Below are 18,691 nucleotides of genomic sequence, written 5' to 3' on the forward strand. Positions count from 1 at the left end.
AGAGTGCTAACCATTACACCATGGAACCGCGCTCTTCGGACCTTGGGCGCCTCGGAGAACTCGAGAACTGTACATTCAGCGGCCAAAGTAGTCCACGTGCTCTGTCGGCCGGAAAGAGAAAAAGCTGGCTGGCCCGTACGGGGATCGAACCCGCGACCTTGGCGTTATTAGCACCACGCTCTAACCAACTGAGCTAACCGGCCTCCAAAAGCAAAAAAAAACCCAAAGCAAAAAAAAAAAAAACCCAAAACAAAACCATGCGCTCAACCATATGTGAAGCGCAAGCCTCGACGGTTCTCACCCACAGACACAGAACCCCTACAGGCACAGGGCATCCAACACCCACAGCACCTACAGACATCCACACCCACAGCATGTGCATCAAATGCGTTGGAAGTGAGATCATCCACCGCCAATATATTTTGTCTACCAGCAAATTAAAGACCAGTGTAAGGACCACAGCTCCCACCAGCAGTTTACTGAGGTCCACTCACACTGACTGGAAGTGGGATATACTTGACATGGGGCTTGCATATATTGGTGGTGGAAATGAGAGAGTATTGCGTTTTGGGTTTTTTTAACGGTTTTGCAGGCCAGAAATGCATTGCTGTCAGTAGCTTGTGGTAGAGCGGGTGTGGGTGTTGGGAAAGTGTCAAAACTGCTGAAACAAAAAAAAGGTGCGAACGTCAACAGCCTCATCCAACACCTCCCCCCCCTTGGGCTGTTTGTCGAGCCGTTATGAGTTTTGTGCTGTTCCAAGCTCCCTTTGATATACTGGATGTGAGTGGGGGGTGCTTTGTTTCCAATAGCTTGTGCTTCCTTTACAGTTGGCAAAGGTTTACTCTCAACTACAAAGTCCCCTGTACACTTAGACATTACTATCCCGCAAGCAACATACCGAACCCAACAGAAAATGTCGAAAAATGGACAACTCTGCCAAGCCCCACGACCGACATACGGAGGATTACCCAAATGGTGGAGTGCTCTAACCGTTGGGACAGTCTCCGGAGCCAAGTTTCTTTACTTTGCAGATACCCCAGTGAACCTTTGCACTAAAGGGGACAAGCAGCTGGGCGCCTTCTCGGGTCGCTTTCCTGAGCCACACAGCGCGGACACGCTTGACCCGGAAGTTCCATCTTTTGACAGTGTTGGTCAGCGTCCCTGGGATTTTGCATTGGTTTGCTATCCGTTTAGCGGGCCCATGCCGTGTCCTCGTTAGTATAGTGGTGAGTATCCCCGCCTGTCACGCGGGAGACCGGGGTTCGATTCCCCGACGGGGAGCAGCTTTGGTTTTTTTTCCGGCCCCTGGTTCGCACCCTCGACCGTCAAAGAACGAGTGTGTTGCCTTTTTTTTGTTGTTGTTTTTTTCCGGTTTGGAGACCGGAAATGCACTGTTGTCGATAGCCTGTGTATATCCCTGGCCGTGGCAGAATGGGTGTGGGTGTTGGGAAAGTGTGAAACCGACTGCAAAAAACGGCCTCATCCAACACACGCAACACCTCCCCCCCCTGGCTGTTTGATTCGAGTTTGATTATGAGGTTCGTCCCGTTCCAAGCTCCCTTTGATATACTGGACGTGGGAGAGCGCTCCGTTTTCAATGACTTGTGTATGCTTTACAACTTGCGAGGGCTTAGCTTCAACTACAAAGTGACCCAGAGAGGCACCCAGGCACCTGCGCAGGCCACGCCGCGCAACTGGGCCATGTCGGCCGGTAGAGGGCAAGACTCCTAATCTCAGGGTGGTGGGTTGGAGCTTCACCTTTGACGCCGCTACTTCTCACAAAAGCGCCGGCACACTGAGAAGGGCGTGCGTGCTGAGCAGGGCCCTGTGCTCGGGGGCCCCGCCAGCAAGGCCGAGGAGCCAAGCTTTGACCTCCCTGGTGGTCTAGTGGTTAGGATTCGGCGCTCTCACCGCCGCGGCCCGGGTTCGATTCCCGGTCAGGGAAGCTGCTTTTGCCACCACAGCCTGTGGCCCTGCGTCACGTGAAGCGGAGGTTCGCGTCTTTCGTCCGTGTCGGCGACTTTCAGCCGAGAAATCGACTGACGCGTGGAAGGGCGCGGGCTGACTCTGACACCGTTGAGGTTACAAGTCTTTTTGACACAGTAGCGCTGCAGTGCAAGTGCAAAAACGCGGGCCCCCTAAGATCAGCATGTCTGAGCAGCAGCTTGGGGCGGCCAAACAGCTGCTGCGCGTAGCATGCTTGAAGGCTGGATCAAAGGGAAAAACCTGTCCTTCGAGCCGGACTTGAACCAGCGACCTAAGGATGGCCAGAACTATGCCTACAGTCCTCCGCTCTACCATCTGAGCTATCGAAGGGCGCAGGGCAGGAACAGGCGCTTACACCAGCTAACCCCCTCGAAATAACTCTGGCGCGCTCTGGTACCTTTTGTCGAGAGCTTTTTGGACAAACATGGCGCCGGCCATCTTCTCAGTGGCCATGAGGGTGGTTGGGCAGCTCTGGACTCAGTCCCAGAGATGGGCTGAGGTTAACAATCAGGAGCACTGAGGGCAAAGGAGAAGGGCTTGGAAGAAGAAGGACATAAGTCACAAATAAGGTAGTTTATGATTACCTGCCACTGAGGCCTCCTCCCAAGCACACACGGGTTGCCGGCCGCCACGCTGTGGTGGAATGGGTGCGGGTGTTGGGAAAGTGTCAAAAAAGGTGTTACCGTCAATAGCCTTCCGGGCCCCTTCATCCAACACCTGCCCCTTCGGCGGTTTGTCGGGCCGTTATGAGTTTTGTGTGGTTCCAGGCTGTCTTTGTGCTGTCTTCTTTTCCAGGTACTTTCTCTTCTTGCCCTTCCCGCCGCATGCATAATGCTATCGCTAACTAAATAGCTAGCTTGGCTAACGTTTTTGGCAAACTTTAGCTTTCTAGTTGAACAGACAAACCTTTGCGGCGGGGCACTTCCAATGTAAGCTGCCGGTCTGCTGTCCAAGCGCGCCCCCGAGAGACTGGGAGAGCGGCAGGCAAGGGGAATTAGCTCAGATGGTAGAGCGCTCGCTTAGCATGCGAGAGGTAGCGGGATCGATGCCCGCATTCTCCATGGGTGCTCCCTTTTGGTAACTTGTTTGAAGCTGCTTCAGCGGCTACGCCGCACTACCGCGCGCTCCAACGCGGCAAAAGGCAGCTAAAGGTCCCACCGAGATTTGAACTCGGATCGCTGGATTCAGAGTCCAGAGTGCTAACCATTACACCATGGAACCGCGCTCTTCGGACCTTGGGCGCCTCGGAGAACTCGAGAACTGTACATTCAGCGGCCAAAGTAGTCCACGTGCTCTGTCGGCCGGAAAGAGAAAAAGCTGGCTGGCCCGTACGGGGATCGAACCCGCGACCTTGGCGTTATTAGCACCACGCTCTAACCAACTGAGCTAACCGGCCTCCAAAAGCAAAAAAAAACCCAAAGCAAAAAAAAAAAAAAACCCAAAACAAAACCATGCGCTCAACCATATGTGAAGCGCAAGCCTCGACGGTTCTCACCCACAGACACAGAACCCCTACAGGCACAGGGCATCCAACACCCACAGCACCTACAGACATCCACACCCACAGCATGTGCATCAAATGCGTTGGAAGTGAGATCATCCACCGCCAATATATTTTGTCTACCAGCAAATTAAAGACCAGTGTAAGGACCACAGCTCCCACCAGCAGTTTACTGAGGTCCACTCACACTGACTGGAAGTGGGATATACTTGACATGGGGCTTGCATATATTGGTGGTGGAAATGAGAGAGTATTGCGTTTTGGGTTTTTTTAACGGTTTTGCAGGCCAGAAATGCATTGCTGTCAGTAGCTTGTGGTAGAGCGGGTGTGGGTGTTGGGAAAGTGTCAAAACTGCTGAAACAAAAAAAAGGTGCGAACGTCAACAGCCTCATCCAACACCTCCCCCCCTTGGGCTGTTTGTCGAGCCGTTATGAGTTTTGTGCTGTTCCAAGCTCCCTTTGATATACTGGATGTGAGTGGGGGGTGCTTTGTTTCCAATAGCTTGTGCTTCCTTTACAGTTGGCAAAGGTTTACTCTCAACTACAAAGTCCCCTGTACACTTAGACATTACTATCCCGCAAGCAACATACCGAACCCAACAGAAAATGTCGAAAAATGGACAACTCTGCCAAGCCCCACGACCGACATACGGAGGATTACCCAAATGGTGGAGTGCTCTAACCGTTGGGACAGTCTCCGGAGCCAAGTTTCTTTACTTTGCAGATACCCCAGTGAACCTTTGCACTAAAGGGGACAAGCAGCTGGGCGCCTTCTCGGGTCGCTTTCCTGAGCCACACAGCGCGGACACGCTTGACCCGGAAGTTCCATCTTTTGACAGTGTTGGTCAGCGTCCCTGGGATTTTGCATTGGTTTGCTATCCGTTTAGCGGGCCCATGCCGTGTCCTCGTTAGTATAGTGGTGAGTATCCCCGCCTGTCACGCGGGAGACCGGGGTTCGATTCCCCGACGGGGAGCAGCTTTGGTTTTTTTTTCCGGCCCCTGGTTCGCACCCTCGACCATCAAAGAACGAGTGTGTTGCCTTTTTTTTGTTGTTGTTTTTTTCCGGTTTGGAGACCGGAAATGCACTGTTGTCGATAGCCTGTGTATATCCCTGGCCGTGGCAGAATGGGTGTGGGTGTTGGGAAAGTGTGAAACCGACTGCAAAAAACGGCCTCATCCAACACACGCAACACCTCCCCCCCCTGGCTGTTTGATTCGAGTTTGATTATGAGGTTCGTCCCGTTCCAAGCTCCCTTTGATATACTGGACGTGGGAGAGCGCTCCGTTTTCAATGACTTGTGTATGCTTTACAACTTGCGAGGGCTTAGCTTCAACTACAAAGTGACCCAGAGAGGCACCCAGGCACCTGCGCAGGCCACGCCGCGCAACTGGGCCATGTCGGCCGGTAGAGGGCAAGACTCCTAATCTCAGGGTGGTGGGTTGGAGCTTCACCTTTGACGCCGCTACTTCTCACAAAAGCGCCGGCACACTGAGAAGGGCGTGCGTGCTGAGCAGGGCCCTGTGCTCGGGGGCCCCGCCAGCAAGGCCGAGGAGCCAAGCTTTGACCTCCCTGGTGGTCTAGTGGTTAGGATTCGGCGCTCTCACCGCCGCGGCCCGGGTTCGATTCCCGGTCAGGGAAGCTGCTTTTGCCACCACAGCCTGTGGCCCTGCGTCACGTGAAGCGGAGGTTCGCGTCTTTCGTCCGTGTCGGCGACTTTCAGCCGAGAAATCGACTGACGCGTGGAAGGGCGCGGGCTGACTCTGACACCGTTGAGGTTACAAGTCTTTTTGACACAGTAGCGCTGCAGTGCAAGTGCAAAAACGCGGGCCCCCTAAGATCAGCATGTCTGAGCAGCAGCTTGGGGCGGCCAAACAGCTGCTGCGCGTAGCATGCTTGAAGGCTGGATCAAAGGGAAAAACCTGTCCTTCGAGCCGGACTTGAACCAGCGACCTAAGGATGGCCAGAACTATGCCTACAGTCCTCCGCTCTACCATCTGAGCTATCGAAGGGCGCAGGGCAGGAACAGGCGCTTACACCAGGTAACCCCCTCGAAATAACTCTGGCGCGCTCTGGTACCTTTTGTCGAGAGCTTTTTGGACAAACATGGCGCCGGCCATCTTCTCAGTGGCCATGAGGGTGGTTGGGCAGCTCTGGACTCAGTCCCAGAGATGGGCTGAGGTTAACAATCAGGAGCACTGAGGGCAAAGGAGAAGGGCTTGGAAGAAGAAGGACATAAGTCACAAATAAGGTAGTTTATGATTACCTGCCACTGAGGCCTCCTCCCAAGCACACACGGGTTGCCGGCCGCCACGCTGTGGTGGAATGGGTGCGGGTGTTGGGAAAGTGTCAAAAAAGGTGTTACCGTCAATAGCCTTCCGGGCCCCTTCATCCAACACCTGCCCCTTCGGCGGTTTGTCGGGCCGTTATGAGTTTTGTGTGGTTCCAGGCTGTCTTTGTGCTGTCTTCTTTTCCAGGTACTTTCTCTTCTTGCCCTTCCCGCCGCATGCATAATGCTATCGCTAACTAAATAGCTAGCTTGGCTAACGTTTTTGGCAAACTTTAGCTTTCTAGTTGAACAGACAAACCTTTGCGGCGGGGCACTTCCAATGTAAGCTGCCGGTCTGCTGTCCAAGCGCGCCCCCGAGAGACTGGGAGAGCGGCAGGCAAGGGGAATTAGCTCAGATGGTAGAGCGCTCGCTTAGCATGCGAGAGGTAGCGGGATCGATGCCCGCATTCTCCATGGGTGCTCCCTTTTGGTAACTTGTTTGAAGCTGCTTCAGCGGCTACGCCGCACTACCGCGCGCTCCAACGCGGCAAAAGGCAGCTAAAGGTCCCACCGAGATTTGAACTCGGATCGCTGGATTCAGAGTCCAGAGTGCTAACCATTACACCATGGAACCGCGCTCTTCGGACCTTGGGCGCCTCGGAGAACTCGAGAACTGTACATTCAGCGGCCAAAGTAGTCCACGTGCTCTGTCGGCCGGAAAGAGAAAAAGCTGGCTGGCCCGTACGGGGATCGAACCCGCGACCTTGGCGTTATTAGCACCACGCTCTAACCAACTGAGCTAACCGGCCTCCAAAAGCAAAAAAAAACCCAAAGCAAAAAAAAAAAACCCAAAACAAAACCATGCGCTCAACCATATGTGAAGCGCAAGCCTCGACGGTTCTCACCCACAGACACAGAACCCCTACAGGCACAGGGCATCCAACACCCACAGCACCTACAGACATCCACACCCACAGCATGTGCATCAAATGCGTTGGAAGTGAGATCATCCACCGCCAATATATTTTGTCTACCAGCAAATTAAAGACCAGTGTAAGGACCACAGCTCCCACCAGCAGTTTACTGAGGTCCACTCACACTGACTGGAAGTGGGATATACTTGACATGGGGCTTGCATATATTGGTGGTGGAAATGAGAGAGTATTGCGTTTTGGGTTTTTTTAACGGTTTTGCAGGCCAGAAATGCATTGCTGTCAGTAGCTTGTGGTAGAGCGGGTGTGGGTGTTGGGAAAGTGTCAAAACTGCTGAAACAAAAAAAAGGTGCGAACGTCAACAGCCTCATCCAACACCCCCCCCCCCCCTTGGGCTGTTTGTCGAGCCGTTATGAGTTTTGTGCTGTTCCAAGCTCCCTTTGATATACTGGATGTGAGTGGGGGGTGCTTTGTTTCCAATAGCTTGTGCTTCCTTTACAGTTGGCAAAGGTTTACTCTCAACTACAAAGTCCCCTGTACACTTAGACATTACTATCCCGCAAGCAACATACCGAACCCAACAGAAAATGTCGAAAAATGGACAACTCTGCCAAGCCCCACGACCGACATACGGAGGATTACCCAAATGGTGGAGTGCTCTAACCGTTGGGACAGTCTCCGGAGCCAAGTTTCTTTACTTTGCAGATACCCCAGTGAACCTTTGCACTAAAGGGGACAAGCAGCTGGGCGCCTTCTCGGGTCGCTTTCCTGAGCCACACAGCGCGGACACGCTTGACCCGGAAGTTCCATCTTTTGACAGTGTTGGTCAGCGTCCCTGGGATTTTGCATTGGTTTGCTATCCGTTTAGCGGGCCCATGCCGTGTCCTCGTTAGTATAGTGGTGAGTATCCCCGCCTGTCACGCGGGAGACCGGGGTTCGATTCCCCGACGGGGAGCAGCTTTGGTTTTTTTTCCGGCCCCTGGTTCGCACCCTCGACCATCAAAGAACGAGTGTGTTGCCTTTTTTTTGTTGTTGTTTTTTTCCGGTTTGGAGACCGGAAATGCACTGTTGTCGATAGCCTGTGTATATCCCTGGCCGTGGCAGAATGGGTGTGGGTGTTGGGAAAGTGTGAAACCGACTGCAAAAAACGGCCTCATCCAACACACGCAACACCTCCCCCCCCTGGCTGTTTGATTCGAGTTTGATTATGAGGTTCGTCCCGTTCCAAGCTCCCTTTGATATACTGGACGTGGGAGAGCGCTCCGTTTTCAATGACTTGTGTATGCTTTACAACTTGCGAGGGCTTAGCTTCAACTACAAAGTGACCCAGAGAGGCACCCAGGCACCTGCGCAGGCCACGCCGCGCAACTGGGCCATGTCGGCCGGTAGAGGGCAAGACTCCTAATCTCAGGGTGGTGGGTTGGAGCTTCACCTTTGACGCCGCTACTTCTCACAAAAGCGCCGGCACACTGAGAAGGGCGTGCGTGCTGAGCAGGGCCCTGTGCTCGGGGGCCCCGCCAGCAAGGCCGAGGAGCCAAGCTTTGACCTCCCTGGTGGTCTAGTGGTTAGGATTCGGCGCTCTCACCGCCGCGGCCCGGGTTCGATTCCCGGTCAGGGAAGCTGCTTTTGCCACCACAGCCTGTGGCCCTGCGTCACGTGAAGCGGAGGTTCGCGTCTTTCGTCCGTGTCGGCGACTTTCAGCCGAGAAATCGACTGACGCGTGGAAGGGCGCGGGCTGACTCTGACACCGTTGAGGTTACAAGTCTTTTTGACACAGTAGCGCTGCAGTGCAAGTGCAAAAACGCGGGCCCCCTAAGATCAGCATGTCTGAGCAGCAGCTTGGGGCGGCCAAACAGCTGCTGCGCGTAGCATGCTTGAAGGCTGGATCAAAGGGAAAAACCTGTCCTTCGAGCCGGACTTGAACCAGCGACCTAAGGATGGCCAGAACTATGCCTACAGTCCTCCGCTCTACCATCTGAGCTATCGAAGGGCGCAGGGCAGGAACAGGCGCTTACACCAGGTAACCCCCTCGAAATAACTCTGGCGCGCTCTGGTACCTTTTGTCGAGAGCTTTTTGGACAAACATGGCGCCGGCCATCTTCTCAGTGGCCATGAGGGTGGTTGGGCAGCTCTGGACTCAGTCCCAGAGATGGGCTGAGGTTAACAATCAGGAGCACTGAGGGCAAAGGAGAAGGGCTTGGAAGAAGAAGGACATAAGTCACAAATAAGGTAGTTTATGATTACCTGCCACTGAGGCCTCCTCCCAAGCACACACGGGTTGCCGGCCGCCACGCTGTGGTGGAATGGGTGCGGGTGTTGGGAAAGTGTCAAAAAAGGTGTTACCGTCAATAGCCTTCCGGGCCCCTTCATCCAACACCTGCCCCTTCGGCGGTTTGTCGGGCCGTTATGAGTTTTGTGTGGTTCCAGGCTGTCTTTGTGCTGTCTTCTTTTCCAGGTACTTTCTCTTCTTGCCCTTCCCGCCGCATGCATAATGCTATCGCTAACTAAATAGCTAGCTTGGCTAACGTTTTTGGCAAACTTTAGCTTTCTAGTTGAACAGACAAACCTTTGCGGCGGGGCACTTCCAATGTAAGCTGCCGGTCTGCTGTCCAAGCGCGCCCCCGAGAGACTGGGAGAGCGGCAGGCAAGGGGAATTAGCTCAGATGGTAGAGCGCTCGCTTAGCATGCGAGAGGTAGCGGGATCGATGCCCGCATTCTCCATGGGTGCTCCCTTTTGGTAACTTGTTTGAAGCTGCTTCAGCGGCTACGCCGCACTACCGCGCGCTCCAACGCGGCAAAAGGCAGCTAAAGGTCCCACCGAGATTTGAACTCGGATCGCTGGATTCAGAGTCCAGAGTGCTAACCATTACACCATGGAACCGCGCTCTTCGGACCTTGGGCGCCTCGGAGAACTCGAGAACTGTACATTCAGCGGCCAAAGTAGTCCACGTGCTCTGTCGGCCGGAAAGAGAAAAAGCTGGCTGGCCCGTACGGGGATCGAACCCGCGACCTTGGCGTTATTAGCACCACGCTCTAACCAACTGAGCTAACCGGCCTCCAAAAGCAAAAAAAAACCCAAAGCAAAAAAAAAAAAAACCCAAAACAAAACCATGCGCTCAACCATATGTGAAGCGCAAGCCTCGACGGTTCTCACCCACAGACACAGAACCCCTACAGGCACAGGGCATCCAACACCCACAGCACCTACAGACATCCACACCCACAGCATGTGCATCAAATGCGTTGGAAGTGAGATCATCCACCGCCAATATATTTTGTCTACCAGCAAATTAAAGACCAGTGTAAGGACCACAGCTCCCACCAGCAGTTTACTGAGGTCCACTCACACTGACTGGAAGTGGGATATACTTGACATGGGGCTTGCATATATTGGTGGTGGAAATGAGAGAGTATTGCGTTTTGGGTTTTTTTAACGGTTTTGCAGGCCAGAAATGCATTGCTGTCAGTAGCTTGTGGTAGAGCGGGTGTGGGTGTTGGGAAAGTGTCAAAACTGCTGAAACAAAAAAAAGGTGCGAACGTCAACAGCCTCATCCAACACCTCCCCCCCTTGGGCTGTTTGTCGAGCCATTATGAGTTTTGTGCTGTTCCAAGCTCCCTTTGATATACTGGATGTGAGTGGGGGGTGCTTTGTTTCCAATAGCTTGTGCTTCCTTTACAGTTGGCAAAGGTTTACTCTCAACTACAAAGTCCCCTGTACACTTAGACATTACTATCCCGCAAGCAACATACCGAACCCAACAGAAAATGTCGAAAAATGGACAACTCTGCCAAGCCCCACGACCGACATACGGAGGATTACCCAAATGGTGGAGTGCTCTAACCGTTGGGACAGTCTCCGGAGCCAAGTTTCTTTACTTTGCAGATACCCCAGTGAACCTTTGCACTAAAGGGGACAAGCAGCTGGGCGCCTTCTCGGGTCGCTTTCCTGAGCCACACAGCGCGGACACGCTTGACCCGGAAGTTCCATCTTTTGACAGTGTTGGTCAGCGTCCCTGGGATTTTGCATTGGTTTGCTATCCGTTTAGCGGGCCCATGCCGTGTCCTCGTTAGTATAGTGGTGAGTATCCCCGCCTGTCACGCGGGAGACCGGGGTTCGATTCCCCGACGGGGAGCAGCTTTGGTTTTTTTTTCGGCCCCTGGTTCGCACCCTCGACCATCAAAGAACGAGTGTGTTGCCTTTTTTTTGTTGTTGTTTTTTTCCGGTTTGGAGACCGGAAATGCACTGTTGTCGATAGCCTGTGTATATCCCTGGCCGTGGCAGAATGGGTGTGGGTGTTGGGAAAGTGTGAAACCGACTGCAAAAAACGGCCTCATCCAACACACGCAACACCTCCCCCCCCTGGCTGTTTGATTCGAGTTTGATTATGAGGTTCGTCCCGTTCCAAGCTCCCTTTGATATACTGGACGTGGGAGAGCGCTCCGTTTTCAATGACTTGTGTATGCTTTACAACTTGCGAGGGCTTAGCTTCAACTACAAAGTGACCCAGAGAGGCACCTGCGCAGGCCACGCCGCGCAACTGGGCCATGTCGGCCGGTAGAGGGCAAGACTCCTAATCTCAGGGTGGTGGGTTGGAGCTTCACCTTTGACGCCGCTACTTCTCACAAAAGCGCCGGCACACTGAGAAGGGCGTGCGTGCTGAGCAGGGCCCTGTGCTCGGGGGCCCCGCCAGCAAGGCCGAGGAGCCAAGCTTTGACCTCCCTGGTGGTCTAGTGGTTAGGATTCGGCGCTCTCACCGCCGCGGCCCGGGTTCGATTCCCGGTCAGGGAAGCTGCTTTTGCCACCACAGCCTGTGGCCCTGCGTCACGTGAAGCGGAGGTTCGCGTCTTTCGTCCGTGTCGGCGACTTTCAGCCGAGAAATCGACTGACGCGTGGAAGGGCGCGGGCTGACTCTGACACCGTTGAGGTTACAAGTCTTTTTGACACAGTAGCGCTGCAGTGCAAGTGCAAAAACGCGGGCCCCCTAAGATCAGCATGTCTGAGCAGCAGCTTGGGGCGGCCAAACAGCTGCTGCGCGTAGCATGCTTGAAGGCTGGATCAAAGGGAAAAACCTGTCCTTCGAGCCGGACTTGAATCAGCGACCTAAGGATGGCCAGAACTATGCCTACAGTCCTCCGCTCTACCATCTGAGCTATCGAAGGGCGCAGGGCAGGAACAGGCGCTTACACCAGGTAACCCCCTCGAAATAACTCTGGCGCGCTCTGGTACCTTTTGTCGAGAGCTTTTTGGACAAACATGGCGCCGGCCATCTTCTCAGTGGCCATGAGGGTGGTTGGGCAGCTCTGGACTCAGTCCCAGAGATGGGCTGAGGTTAACAATCAGGAGCACTGAGGGCAAAGGAGAAGGGCTTGGAAGAAGAAGGACATAAGTCACAAATAAGGTAGTTTATGATTACCTGCCACTGAGGCCTCCTCCCAAGCACACACGGGTTGCCGGCCGCCACGCTGTGGTGGAATGGGTGCGGGTGTTGGGAAAGTGTCAAAAAAGGTGTTAACGTCAATAGCCTTCCGGGCCCCTTCATCCAACACCTGCCCCTTCGGCGGTTTGTCGGGCCGTTATGAGTTTTGTGTGGTTCCAGGCTGTCTTTGTGCTGTCTTCTTTTCCAGGTACTTTCTCTTCTTGCCCTTCCCGCCGCATGCATAATGCTATCGCTAACTAAATAGCTAGCTTGGCTAACGTTTTTGGCAAACTTTAGCTTTCTAGTTGAACAGACAAACCTTTGCGGCGGGGCACTTCCAATGTAAGCTGCCGGTCTGCTGTCCAAGCGCGCCCCCGAGAGACTGGGAGAGCGGCAGGCAAGGGGAATTAGCTCAGATGGTAGAGCGCTCGCTTAGCATGCGAGAGGTAGCGGGATCGATGCCCGCATTCTCCATGGGTGCTCCCTTTTGGTAACTTGTTTGAAGCTGCTTCAGCGGCTACGCCGCACTACCGCGCGCTCCAACGCGGCAAAAGGCAGCTAAAGGTCCCACCGAGATTTGAACTCGGATCGCTGGATTCAGAGTCCAGAGTGCTAACCATTACACCATGGAACCGCGCTCTTCGGACCTTGGGCGCCTCGGAGAACTCGAGAACTGTACATTCAGCGGCCAAAGTAGTCCACGTGCTCTGTCGGCCGGAAAGAGAAAAAGCTGGCTGGCCCGTACGGGGATCGAACCCGCGACCTTGGCGTTATTAGCACCACGCTCTAACCAACTGAGCTAACCGGCCTCCAAAAGCAAAAAAAAAACCCAAAGCAAAAAAAAAAAAACCCAAAACAAAACCATGCGCTCAACCATATGTGAAGCGCAAGCCTCGACGGTTCTCACCCACAGACACAGAACCCCTACAGGCACAGGGCATCCAACACCCACAGCACCTACAGACATCCACACCCACAGCATGTGCATCAAATGCGTTGGAAGTGAGATCATCCACCGCCAATATATTTTGTCTACCAGCAAATTAAAGACCAGTGTAAGGACCACAGCTCCCACCAGCAGTTTACTGAGGTCCACTCACACTGACTGGAAGTGGGATATACTTGACATGGGGCTTGCATATATTGGTGGTGGAAATGAGAGAGTATTGCGTTTTGGGTTTTTTTAACGGTTTTGCAGGCCAGAAATGCATTGCTGTCAGTAGCTTGTGGTAGAGCGGGTGTGGGTGTTGGGAAAGTGTCAAAACTGCTGAAACAAAAAAAAGGTGCGAACGTCAACAGCCTCATCCAACACCTCCCCCCCTTGGGCTGTTTGTCGAGCCGTTATGAGTTTTGTGCTGTTCCAAGCTCCCTTTGATATACTGGATGTGAGTGGGGGGTGCTTTGTTTCCAATAGCTTGTGCTTCCTTTACAGTTGGCAAAGGTTTACTCTCAACTACAAAGTCCCCTGTACACTTAGACATTACTATCCCGCAAGCAACATACCGAACCCAACAGAAAATGTCGAAAAATGGACAACTCTGCCAAGCCCCACGACCGACATACGGAGGATTACCCAAATGGTGGAGTGCTCTAACCGTTGGGACAGTCTCCGGAGCCAAGTTTCTTTACTTTGCAGATACCCCAGTGAACCTTTGCACTAAAGGGGACAAGCAGCTGGGCGCCTTCTCGGGTCGCTTTCCTGAGCCACACAGCGCGGACACGCTTGACCCGGAAGTTCCATCTTTTGACAGTGTTGGTCAGCGTCCCTGGGATTTTGCATTGGTTTGCTATCCGTTTAGCGGGCCCATGCCGTGTCCTCGTTAGTATAGTGGTGAGTATCCCCGCCTGTCACGCGGGAGACCGGGGTTCGATTCCCCGACGGGGAGCAGCTTTGGGTTTTTTTTCGGCCCCTGGTTCGCACCCTCGACCATCAAAGAACGAGTGTGTTGCCTTTTTTTTGTTGTTGTTTTTTTCCGGTTTGGAGACCGGAAATGCACTGTTGTCGATAGCCTGTGTATATCCCTGGCCGTGGCAGAATGGGTGTGGGTGTTGGGAAAGTGTGAAACCGACTGCAAAAAACGGCCTCATCCAACACACGCAACACCTCCCCCCCCTGGCTGTTTGATTCGAGTTTGATTATGAGGTTCGTCCCGTTCCAAGCTCCCTTTGATATACTGGACGTGGGAGAGCGCTCCGTTTTCAATGACTTGTGTATGCTTTACAACTTGCGAGGGCTTAGCTTCAACTACAAAGTGACCCAGAGAGGCACCTGCGCAGGCCACGCCGCGCAACTGGGCCATGTCGGCCGGTAGAGGGCAAGACTCCTAATCTCAGGGTGGTGGGTTGGAGCTTCACCTTTGACGCCGCTACTTCTCACAAAAGCGCCGGCACACCGAGAAGGGCGTGCGTGCTGAGCAGGGCCCTGTGCTCGGGGGCCCCGCCAGCAAGGCCGAGGAGCCAAGCTTTGACCTCCCTGGTGGTCTAGTGGTTAGGATTCGGCGCTCTCACCGCCGCGGCCCGGGTTCGATTCCCGGTCAGGGAAGCTGCTTTTGCCACCACAGCCTGTGGCCCTGCGTCACGTGAAGCGGAGGTTCGCGTCTTTCGTCCGTGTCGGCGACTTTCAGCCGAGAAATCGACTGACGCGTGGAAGGGCGCGGGCTGACTCTGACACCGTTGAGGTTACAAGTCTTTTTGACACAGTAGCGCTGCAGTGCAAGTGCAAAAACGCGGGCCCCCTAAGATCAGCATGTCTGAGCAGCAGCTTGGGGCGGCCAAACAGCTGCTGCGCGTAGCATGCTTGAAGGCTGGATCAAAGGGAAAAACCTGTCCTTCGAGCCGGACTTGAACCAGCGACCTAAGGATGGCCAGAACTATGCCTACAGTCCTCCGCTCTACCATCTGAGCTATCGAAGGGCGCAGGGCAGGAACAGGCGCTTACACCAGGTAACCCCCTCGAAATAACTCTGGCGCGCTCTGGTACCTTTTGTCGAGAGCTTTTTGGACAAACATGGCGCCGGCCATCTTCTCAGTGGCCATGAGGGTGGTTGGGCAGCTCTGGACTCAGTCCCAGAGATGGGCTGAGGTTAACAATCAGGAGCACTGAGGGCAAAGGAGAAGGGCTTGGAAGAAGAAGGACATAAGTCACAAATAAGGTAGTTTATGATTACCTGCCACTGAGGCCTCCTCCCAAGCACACACGGGTTGCCGGCCGCCACGCTGTGGTGGAATGGGTGCGGGTGTTGGGAAAGTGTCAAAAAAGGTGTTAACGTCAATAGCCTTCCGGGCCCCTTCATCCAACACCTGCCCCTTCGGCGGTTTGTCGGGCCGTTATGAGTTTTGTGTGGTTCCAGGCTGTCTTTGTGCTGTCTTCTTTTCCAGGTACTTTCTCTTCTTGCCCTTCCCGCCGCATGCATAATGCTATCGCTAACTAAATAGCTAGCTTGGCTAATGAAAATAAAAAAACAAAAAGTAAGAAAGAAACATGCATTCAAACATATGGGAAGTGCAAGCCTCAATGGGCCATATCACTTGACCGCCAGCAATATAAAGACCATTGTAGCTGGCGGACCTGTAGTCATCCTACTGCTCCTGTGGGCCCCTTGTAACTTAGATTACATGGCTTGTAACATTGTAACCTCACTTATACAAGCTCATATACCTTATACTCATTACTTTATATTGATTCTCTGTTACTTCCCTGTATGTAGCCTTAGTTTTATATTTCTTTTCTTATTCAATTTTATAATAGCTTTACATTTGCTCTGTAGATTTATGCTTGCACAGTTGTCGGTGTCTAAGTTGTTGCAATTCATTTCACTGCTGTTGTACTTGTACAATTAAGCATGTGACAAGTAAATTCTTGAATCTGTTACCGCCCTGGTAATCTAACCAGTTGAACAATCTGTCGTAATCTTAGTACGAGGGTGTGGGATGAGATTCTTGGCAGTTTGCATTTGGGATCAATGCCCACAGTCTCCACAGACATTCCCTTTCCTGAGCTGATGATGATCAAGCATGTACATCACATTCATGCAAGGAGAATGCCATGGGTGATTTGGCAAAACCATCGCAAAGGCTCCAGCGCCATCTGAACTCAAATTACAGGATTCAATGTCCAGAGTGCTAACCATTACACCACAAAACCCCAAAGCAGGTGTGGCCAGACCTTGGAGTTCTCAATTGATGCAAGCGCAGGCAAAGGACACACAGGAGAGGTGCACATGGCTTAACGTTTATACAACAAGCATGTTCATGAAGCAAATAGTATGTTAATGACATCACAATATCAAAGCATCAGAGCACTGTCCCATCAGAAGACTTAAGATGGTAGAGAATCTAACAAGACTGTGTGTATGACCTTTCTGCTTCCGTATAGTAATAAAAACCAGATAATTAAAATAAATGTTCAAAGGCTCCCACATATAGTTTGTAAATCAGGAAAACCAAACGCATCATTTAGAAACAGGCTTTATTTAAACTAATCGTGACGTGACTATCAGTGTCAAAATAACACATTACATACGCACGTGTGTCATTGAAAACTGTTTAAAATGACTGAGCAAGGAAACCGCAATACAACACTCATGTGTTAAGTCTCAACACCAGCAATCCTTAAGTACTTACAGCAAAACAACCCTCAACACCTACAACACAACGAAATGCAATTGTATTACACTTTAATGACAAGCCCTGCACTTTCTTTTACTATGTACAACCACATTATCCATATGTCGGAACCATCTTCCTCCCAACAACAATCATAACGCTATTACACTTGTAACTTTCTTTGTTCAACTACAATTTGGAAAACTATCTCTGCAGTGCTTTTTCCTTGTGTTCTCAATCTTTTGTGCATTCCAAACAAGTATTTGAGATAAACTGGGATCTCGAATTTAAACCAAGTGCTGTTTGAACTAATCGCGATGTAACTAGCCGGCATACGCTGGCTGGCATTGCGATTTAATTTATCCCCGTAGAGACCCTTTTCTTTCTCTTCCCCCTTTTCCACCTCTTCTCTTCTCCATCGGATCTGAACGATTTAAAAAACTTTTTAGCCAAACAAAACGAAAGGTATGCAGGTAACCACCGTAGCGGGCACAGGTAAACAGGTCGCATACCTCACGAGATGACGTCATTTAATTTAATATGTTTGATTAACTTTGCATGCTGGCAAGCATTGAGGTAGCTCGCGAAAGACTTATTGATTGCATTGATGTTAGTGAAAGACTGATCGAAGAAAAATGGTGAGATTTGCTCCAGAAATTAAAGAACAGATTATGCTGAATATACACCATGACGTCTGTGTCTTGAAAATGTCACATACATTTAAGAATTATTCTTGAATTAAAAGGGATGTGTTTCCTAATTACAGTGAGGTCTAGTTTGTTTTTTTGTTTTTTGATTGACTTCATATATATGTAACGTAAAACCGGTTCTTCTAACTGTTCATGTAAGGTGTGTTGCACTGCAATTAGAACTGTGACCCCAGCCAAGCTCCTGGGGAAACAACATTCCCATTCTTGCCAGAAACATTCTACCTGACAATGGCAAAGGTTTTATCTGACACTGGAGAGTAATTTCTGAAATTGACCACTAGGGGGTCCCCAAGTCTTTCTAGTATTGGGTTTATGACTGGCAAAAGGTAATCGCCTGACACAGAAAATGAAAAAAAAATGCTGTCAAGTCATTTTAAGTGTGATTTAAACGTGTTTAAAACAAATATGAAATGTTCTTTTGCTTTCTTGAACTCTAAATTATCCACAAAAAAATAGAATCTGAGCGTATATATTGAGATTTATGGGTATGCTCTTGTGTAGCCTGATTGTAAATTAAAAGACAGTGATGTTTTCGGTGATCATCTGAAGCTTGAGGCCACAAGTTTGTTTATCTACAATCTGCAGGCTCTTTTCCCATAACAAGACTTTTTAGACTGCACAAGAGGCCTAGTGAACTTCCTTGTCACCTTATTTCTCTCTGCCCACAAATGAACTCAAGAGAAACACAACTCTCTGCTGTATCAGTTCACTGCATCAGTGTATTGATATCCTATCCTGTGTTCTCACTTGCTCTGTGTGTGAGTATGTGTGTGTGTGTGTGTGTGTGTGTGTGTGTGCGCGCGCGTGTTTAGCTAGCTCTTGCTGTGACCTGGTTTTGATGAATTGCTCTGTTATCGTTATAATTTGTCACACAGTGAGGTTGCATGCATGTTATTGCCATTCTCATAGAATTCTCGTAAGCCAGGGGGGCTTGGCCAATAGGAGTGGCCATCTGAAGGGGAGGGAAGGTCAGACCACCCCAAACAATGCATGTTTAACTCCGCCCCCCCACCCCCCCCCCCCCCCCCCCCCCACCCCCACCACGCCCCCCACCACCACCCACCTCAAAGCAATTCTCAGGAAGTGTGTGTGGGCAGAAAAAGACAACAGAGATTAGACTGACTGAAGTAGAGTTCTGGAGATAAAGAATGTTCTTGTGTAAAGTTCTGCTGTCCTAATTTTCATAGTTAAACCAATAGAGGATGTGTTGAGCTTTGATATGTTTGGCTGTAGATATTTATACCATTTTGACAACTTTAGAATAACTAAAAATA

At 51.6% G+C, this 18,691-nt stretch overlaps 28 non-coding genes across 28 annotated transcripts in view; 14 read left to right on the top strand and 14 right to left on the bottom strand.

The window, feature by feature from the left end:
• trnaq-cug (transfer RNA glutamine (anticodon CUG)) overlaps positions 1-28 on the bottom strand; it is a 72-nt gene extending 44 nt beyond the window's left edge. The window contains exon 1 of the tRNA in view: positions 1-28. This exon is cut by the window's left edge and continues 44 nt beyond it. This is a non-coding gene — a tRNA (tRNA-Gln).
• A 101-nt stretch (positions 29-129) lies between these two features.
• On the bottom strand, positions 130-203 carry trnai-aau (transfer RNA isoleucine (anticodon AAU)). The gene has a single exon. It is a non-coding gene; the product is annotated as a tRNA-Ile (tRNA).
• A 1,006-nt stretch (positions 204-1,209) lies between these two features.
• On the top strand, positions 1,210-1,281 carry trnad-guc (transfer RNA aspartic acid (anticodon GUC)). The gene has a single exon. It is a non-coding gene; the product is annotated as a tRNA-Asp (tRNA).
• Positions 1,282-1,873: 592 nt separating this feature from the next.
• trnae-cuc (transfer RNA glutamic acid (anticodon CUC)) lies at positions 1,874-1,945 on the top strand. Its single transcript has one exon. It is a non-coding gene; the product is annotated as a tRNA-Glu (tRNA).
• A 284-nt stretch (positions 1,946-2,229) lies between these two features.
• Positions 2,230-2,316, bottom strand: trnay-gua (transfer RNA tyrosine (anticodon GUA)). The gene is given in 2 exon segments: positions 2,230-2,265; positions 2,280-2,316. It is a non-coding gene; the product is annotated as a tRNA-Tyr (tRNA).
• A 658-nt stretch (positions 2,317-2,974) lies between these two features.
• On the top strand, positions 2,975-3,047 carry trnaa-agc (transfer RNA alanine (anticodon AGC)). Its single transcript has one exon. It is a non-coding gene; the product is annotated as a tRNA-Ala (tRNA).
• An 88-nt stretch (positions 3,048-3,135) lies between these two features.
• On the bottom strand, positions 3,136-3,207 carry trnaq-cug (transfer RNA glutamine (anticodon CUG)). Its single transcript has one exon. It is a non-coding gene; the product is annotated as a tRNA-Gln (tRNA).
• Positions 3,208-3,308: 101 nt separating this feature from the next.
• trnai-aau (transfer RNA isoleucine (anticodon AAU)) lies at positions 3,309-3,382 on the bottom strand. Its single transcript has one exon. It is a non-coding gene; the product is annotated as a tRNA-Ile (tRNA).
• Positions 3,383-4,388: 1,006 nt separating this feature from the next.
• On the top strand, positions 4,389-4,460 carry trnad-guc (transfer RNA aspartic acid (anticodon GUC)). Its single transcript has one exon. It is a non-coding gene; the product is annotated as a tRNA-Asp (tRNA).
• Positions 4,461-5,053: 593 nt separating this feature from the next.
• On the top strand, positions 5,054-5,125 carry trnae-cuc (transfer RNA glutamic acid (anticodon CUC)). The gene has a single exon. It is a non-coding gene; the product is annotated as a tRNA-Glu (tRNA).
• Positions 5,126-5,409: 284 nt separating this feature from the next.
• trnay-gua (transfer RNA tyrosine (anticodon GUA)) lies at positions 5,410-5,496 on the bottom strand. Its single transcript is given in 2 exon segments — positions 5,410-5,445; positions 5,460-5,496. It is a non-coding gene; the product is annotated as a tRNA-Tyr (tRNA).
• A 658-nt stretch (positions 5,497-6,154) lies between these two features.
• On the top strand, positions 6,155-6,227 carry trnaa-agc (transfer RNA alanine (anticodon AGC)). Its single transcript has one exon. It is a non-coding gene; the product is annotated as a tRNA-Ala (tRNA).
• Positions 6,228-6,315: 88 nt separating this feature from the next.
• On the bottom strand, positions 6,316-6,387 carry trnaq-cug (transfer RNA glutamine (anticodon CUG)). Its single transcript has one exon. It is a non-coding gene; the product is annotated as a tRNA-Gln (tRNA).
• Positions 6,388-6,488: 101 nt separating this feature from the next.
• Positions 6,489-6,562, bottom strand: trnai-aau (transfer RNA isoleucine (anticodon AAU)). The gene has a single exon. It is a non-coding gene; the product is annotated as a tRNA-Ile (tRNA).
• Positions 6,563-7,568: 1,006 nt separating this feature from the next.
• Positions 7,569-7,640, top strand: trnad-guc (transfer RNA aspartic acid (anticodon GUC)). The gene has a single exon. It is a non-coding gene; the product is annotated as a tRNA-Asp (tRNA).
• Positions 7,641-8,232: 592 nt separating this feature from the next.
• Positions 8,233-8,304, top strand: trnae-cuc (transfer RNA glutamic acid (anticodon CUC)). The gene has a single exon. It is a non-coding gene; the product is annotated as a tRNA-Glu (tRNA).
• Positions 8,305-8,588: 284 nt separating this feature from the next.
• Positions 8,589-8,675, bottom strand: trnay-gua (transfer RNA tyrosine (anticodon GUA)). Its single transcript is given in 2 exon segments — positions 8,589-8,624; positions 8,639-8,675. It is a non-coding gene; the product is annotated as a tRNA-Tyr (tRNA).
• Positions 8,676-9,333: 658 nt separating this feature from the next.
• On the top strand, positions 9,334-9,406 carry trnaa-agc (transfer RNA alanine (anticodon AGC)). The gene has a single exon. It is a non-coding gene; the product is annotated as a tRNA-Ala (tRNA).
• Positions 9,407-9,494: 88 nt separating this feature from the next.
• trnaq-cug (transfer RNA glutamine (anticodon CUG)) lies at positions 9,495-9,566 on the bottom strand. Its single transcript has one exon. It is a non-coding gene; the product is annotated as a tRNA-Gln (tRNA).
• Positions 9,567-9,667: 101 nt separating this feature from the next.
• trnai-aau (transfer RNA isoleucine (anticodon AAU)) lies at positions 9,668-9,741 on the bottom strand. Its single transcript has one exon. It is a non-coding gene; the product is annotated as a tRNA-Ile (tRNA).
• A 1,005-nt stretch (positions 9,742-10,746) lies between these two features.
• On the top strand, positions 10,747-10,818 carry trnad-guc (transfer RNA aspartic acid (anticodon GUC)). The gene has a single exon. It is a non-coding gene; the product is annotated as a tRNA-Asp (tRNA).
• Positions 10,819-11,402: 584 nt separating this feature from the next.
• Positions 11,403-11,474, top strand: trnae-cuc (transfer RNA glutamic acid (anticodon CUC)). Its single transcript has one exon. It is a non-coding gene; the product is annotated as a tRNA-Glu (tRNA).
• A 1,029-nt stretch (positions 11,475-12,503) lies between these two features.
• trnaa-agc (transfer RNA alanine (anticodon AGC)) lies at positions 12,504-12,576 on the top strand. The gene has a single exon. It is a non-coding gene; the product is annotated as a tRNA-Ala (tRNA).
• An 88-nt stretch (positions 12,577-12,664) lies between these two features.
• trnaq-cug (transfer RNA glutamine (anticodon CUG)) lies at positions 12,665-12,736 on the bottom strand. The gene has a single exon. It is a non-coding gene; the product is annotated as a tRNA-Gln (tRNA).
• Positions 12,737-12,837: 101 nt separating this feature from the next.
• trnai-aau (transfer RNA isoleucine (anticodon AAU)) lies at positions 12,838-12,911 on the bottom strand. Its single transcript has one exon. It is a non-coding gene; the product is annotated as a tRNA-Ile (tRNA).
• Positions 12,912-13,916: 1,005 nt separating this feature from the next.
• trnad-guc (transfer RNA aspartic acid (anticodon GUC)) lies at positions 13,917-13,988 on the top strand. The gene has a single exon. It is a non-coding gene; the product is annotated as a tRNA-Asp (tRNA).
• A 584-nt stretch (positions 13,989-14,572) lies between these two features.
• Positions 14,573-14,644, top strand: trnae-cuc (transfer RNA glutamic acid (anticodon CUC)). Its single transcript has one exon. It is a non-coding gene; the product is annotated as a tRNA-Glu (tRNA).
• A 284-nt stretch (positions 14,645-14,928) lies between these two features.
• On the bottom strand, positions 14,929-15,015 carry trnay-gua (transfer RNA tyrosine (anticodon GUA)). Its single transcript is given in 2 exon segments — positions 14,929-14,964; positions 14,979-15,015. It is a non-coding gene; the product is annotated as a tRNA-Tyr (tRNA).
• Positions 15,016-18,691: the final 3,676 nt, after the last annotated feature.

This window comes from Chanos chanos, chromosome 11, assembly GCF_902362185.1.
Source record: "Chanos chanos chromosome 11, fChaCha1.1, whole genome shotgun sequence".
In the NCBI taxonomy this organism is placed as follows: domain Eukaryota; kingdom Metazoa; phylum Chordata; class Actinopteri; order Gonorynchiformes; family Chanidae; genus Chanos; species Chanos chanos.